Below are 5,000 nucleotides of genomic sequence, written 5' to 3'. Positions count from 1 at the left end.
GATGAAAAAAAAAAAGGAAAGAAATAAAGATTGGTAGAAGGAAAGAATGAAAGGAAAGGATAAATATTAATGGATAGATGAGAAAGAAAGGAAAAATAGTGGTGGATAGAAGGAAAATAAGAAAAATAGAAAAAAATAGAAAAAATAGAAAAGGAAGAGGAAAAAAATGGATGTGAATAAGATGAAAACGAAAAAAAAATGATAAAAGAGAAAGGAAGAATAAGAAAAGAGAAAGGAAAGGAAAAAACAGACACAAGAAAAAAGGAAAAAAGGAAAAAATGATAAAATTATGGATAGAGAGATGAGAAAAAGAAAGAGAAAAGAAATACAGATAGATTGATAAGAAAAAAGAAAAGGAAAAGGAAAAAAGAAAAAAAAAAGAAAAATATTACAAATCCACCAAAAAGAAAAGAGATACAAACTTGGAAAAAGGGAAAAAAGGAAAATATAGATGAAAATTTACAAGAAAAGAAAGAAAAGTAAGAAAAGAAAGTAAAAGAAAAAGAAAAAGAAAAAAAAATATTAAATCCACCAAAAAGAAAAAGATACAAACTTGGAAAAGGGAAAAAACAAGAAAATAGACAATAAATACACAAAAAAGAAAATAAGGAAAAGAAAAAGTAGGAAAAGAAAGAAAGAAAAGAAAGGAAATAAGGGAAAGAAAAGTAGGAAATAAGGAAAAGAAAGAAAAGAAAGGAAATAAGGAAAAGAAAGAAAGAAAAGAAAGGAAATAAGAAAAAGTAGGAAATAAGGAAAAAGAAAGAAAATAAATAAGGGAAAAAAAATAGGAAATAAGGAAAAGAAAAAGTAGAAAAAAGGAAAAGAAAGGAAATAAGGAAAAAAAAAAGTAGGAAAAGAAAGAAAGAAAAGAAAGAAAACAAACAATTACAAATCCACCAAGCAGAAAAAGATGCAAACTTGGAAAAAGGGGAAAAAACAAGAAAATAGACCAAAATACAAAGAAAGAAAATAAGAAAAGAAAAGAAAACAAACAATTACAAAACAAAAAGAAAGAAAATAAAAACTTGGAAAAAGGAAAAAAAAGAAAAGAAAATAGTGAATTACAAGAAAAGAGAAAACAAAACAAGAAAACAATTACTGAACTACAATAAAGAAAATACAAACTTGAAAAAAAAGGAAAAAGAAAAGAAAATAAAAAACTTGGAGAAAAGGAAAAAAGAAAAAATACAAGAAAAAGAAAGAAAATAAGAAGAGAGAAAAAAACAATTACAGAATGAAAAGAAAGAAATCACGAACCTGGAGAAAGGAAAGAAAAGAAAAGAACAAAGAGAAGGAAAGAAAAGAAAAGAAAGGAAAATAAGAAAAGAAAAGAAGGAAAGGAAAATAAGAAAAGAACAAAGGAAAAAAAAAAGAAAAGAAAAGAAGGAAAGGAAAATAAGAAAGAAAAGAACAAAAGAAAAAAAAAAAAATAAGGAAAGGAAAATAAGAAAAGAAAAGAAAAGAAGGAAAGGAAAATAAGAAAAGAAGAAAGGGAAGAAAATAAAGGAAAAGAAGGAAAGGAAAAGAAGGAAAGGAAAAAAAAAGAAAAGAAAAAAAACAAAACAAACAATTACAGAACCACCATAAAGAAAATATAAACATAAAAAAAGAAAAGAAAAAATAAAAACTTGGAAAAAAAGAAAAAAAAAAGAAAATAGACAAAAAATACAAGAAAAGAAAAGAAAAAAAACAATTACAGAACAATAAAGAAAATACAAACTCGGGGCAAGAAGGACACAAGTTGAATCTTTTTTTGCCATAAGAAATAAATCCTTGACTTTTTTGTGGCAACTTTTAATAAGGGTGAAAGTTTTGGAATGTCATTATGTTGCCCCAAAGGATGTCGATCACTGCTGGCTCAAATCACGTTAATTGTATCGAGACTTTCACCTGTATTGCTCAGAGGACAGACACACAGACACACAGACAGACAGAATGAGATAAACAGACAGACAGACAGATAGACAGTCACACAGACAGACATACAGGCAGAAAGACGTACAGACAGATGGACAGACAGACAGAGAGGCAGAAAGACGAACAGACAGACAGACAGACAGACAGGCAGAAAGACGGACAGACAGACAGACACACACACAAACAGACACAGACAGATTATTATTATTATTATTATTATTATTATTATTATTATTATTATTATTATTATTATTATTATTATTATTAGACAGACAGACGGGCAGAAAGACGGACAGACAGACACACAGACAGATAGAGAGGCAGAAAGACGGATAGACAGACAGACAGACATACAGAAAGAGATAGACAGACACACAGAAAGAGATAGACAGACAGATAGATAGACAGACAGACAGAGATAGACAGACAGCCAGACGGACAGACAGCCAGACGGACAGACAGCCAGACGGACAGACATACAGAAAGAGATAGACAGACAGACAGACAGACAGACAGAAAGAGATAGACAGACAGCCAGACGGACAGACATACAGAAAGAGATAGACAGACAGACAGACAGACAGACAGATAGACAGACAGACAGACAGAGATAGACAGACAGCCAGACGGACAGACAGACAGAAAGAGATAGACAGACAGCCAGACGGACAGACATACAGAAAGAGATAGACAGACAGACAGACGGACATACAGAAAGAGATAGACAGACAGCCAGACGGACAGACATACAGAAAGAGATAGACAGACAGAGAGACGGACATACAGAAAGAGATAGACAGACAGACAGACAGACAGACAGAAAGAGATAGACAGTTAGACAGACAGACAGAAAGAGACAGACAGACAGACAGAAAAAAAGATAGAAAAAAGACAAAAAGACAGACAGACAAGAACAACAACAACAACAACAGCAACGTTTCATATTATCAAATTAGAAACAATTAATGACAATTAGAGAGAGAGAGAGAGAGAGAGAGAGAGAGAGAGAGAGAGAGAGAGAGAGAGAGAGAGAGCAAAGTTATAATTTAAGTCCTCTCTAAGATTCTGGACTTTCAACAGCTTAGCGAGAGAGAGAGAGAGAGAGAGAGAGAGAGAGAGAGAGAGAGAGAGAGAGAGAGAGAGAGAGAGAGAGAGAGAGAGAGAGAGACTGATGAGGAAAATTTCTGAACGTTGATAAGATTAAAGAAAATGTAAACAAGAATATATTAATCTATAACATGAAAGAGAGAGAGAGAGAGAGAGAGAGAGAGAGAGAGAGAGAGAGAGAGAGAGAGAGAGTTATTGGTTTAGAGCAAAGATGTGTTTTCGTTATGGTAATTGTAACTCTCTCTCTCTCTCTCTCTCTCTCTCTCTCTCTCTCTCTCTCTCTCTCTCTCTCTCTCTCCCATTTCCCTTTCATTTTTCTATTTTTTTTATCTGGCAACACTACAACTGTGAAAAAGTGAACCTATATTTGAGTTGGCATCACTACCAGAGAGAGAGAGAGAGAGAGAGAGAGAGAGAGAGAGAGAGAGAGAGAGAGAGAGAGAGAGAGAGAGAGAGTAAGGTTGTTGGAACAAATACGTAAACAAACATTATTTAAAAGCATCCATATTGACTCTCTCTCTCTCTCTCTCTCTCTCTCTCTCTCTCTATCTATCTATCTATCTATCTATCTATCTATCTATCTATCTCTATCTATCTCTCTCTCTCTCTCTCTCTCTCTCTCTCTCTCTCTAAATATTAGGAATTGCAAGGCTTTGACAGACTCTCGACTTTATTAATGATGGAGTAAGGAGGAGGAGGAGAGGAGGAGGAAGGAGGAGGAGGAGGAGGAGGAGGAGCAGGAGCAGAAGAAAAACATGAAGGAGGAGGAAGAGACGAAGATAATGATGATGATGATGTTAATGATAATAATGATAATAATAATAATAATAATAATAATAATAATAATAATAATAATAATAAAGAATAGAATATAGGAAACAAAACACAAGAACAAAAACGAAGGGAGAGAGAGAGAGAGAGAGAGAGAGAGAGAGAGAGAGAGAGAGAGAGAGAGAGAGAGAGAAGAGAAAAATAAGAAAATGGAAATTGATAGGAAAATGGAGAGAGAGAGAGAGAGAGAGAGAGAAAATAAGAAAAGAAAGATGGAAAGAGAGAGAGAGAGAGAGAGAGAGAGAGAGAGAGAGAGAGAGAGAGAGAGAGAGAGAGACGCGTACCATCTCTCTCACTTTCTCTGCTCATGAGCGTCACCGGAGAGAAATATTTCTTCATTTCTCTAATTGGTCTTTCCTCTCTCTCTCTCTCTCTCTCTCTCTCTCTCTCTCTCTCTCTCTGCCTCTTCCTTTCAATTTACATTTCCTTATATTTCTTCATAATAGTGTCTCTCTCTCTCTCTCTCTCTCTCTCTCTCTCTCTCTCTCTCTCTCGACTGAACTACCAAAGAGAAAATAAAATATAATAAAAGGCTTGAAAACTAAATTCCTGCAAGTTTCCTTCCGTCTCTCAATTCAACAGAAAATGGAACTCCCCTTTATTTGAAACCTTTTGCGTGTTGCTGACTCGCTTCCCGTTTTCTTTTCCATTATTTACCTTTAGGGGGCACTTTGCTGATTAACACATATTTCTAAAGGGGGTAGGGGTGAGGGGCACTAATGGGGGTAATGGGGAAGGGAGGGGAGAGGATATTAATGGGGGACTTAAGAAAATTATGAAAGAAAATGGGTTTATATTGTTTTTTTTATAGTTTTTCGTTTTCTTTCTTAAGGGAATTAGAGAAAATGGTTTTTTTGTGTGTTTTGTGTGTTTGTTTGTTTTTGTGGTGTTTTGTATTTATTTTTGTTTTATTTTTCTCTTCCTTTTTCTCTTCTCTCTTCCTTCCTTCCTTCCTTCCTTCCTTCCTTCCTTCCTTCTTTTCTCTTCCTCCTCCTCTTCTTCATTTCTCCTCTCGTTTTTTTTTTTATTTTCATATTTTCTCTTCCTTTTCTTCCTCCATCTCCATTATTTTATTCTCTCTCTCTCTCTCTCTCTCTCTCTCTCTCTCTCTCTCTCTCTCTCTCTCTCTCTCTTTCGCTCTCTCT

Source organism: Portunus trituberculatus, chromosome 3 (genome assembly GCF_017591435.1).
Source record: "Portunus trituberculatus isolate SZX2019 chromosome 3, ASM1759143v1, whole genome shotgun sequence".
NCBI lineage: Eukaryota > Metazoa > Arthropoda > Malacostraca > Decapoda > Portunidae > Portunus > Portunus trituberculatus.
Note: the sequence above shows the minus strand (reverse complement) of the source record.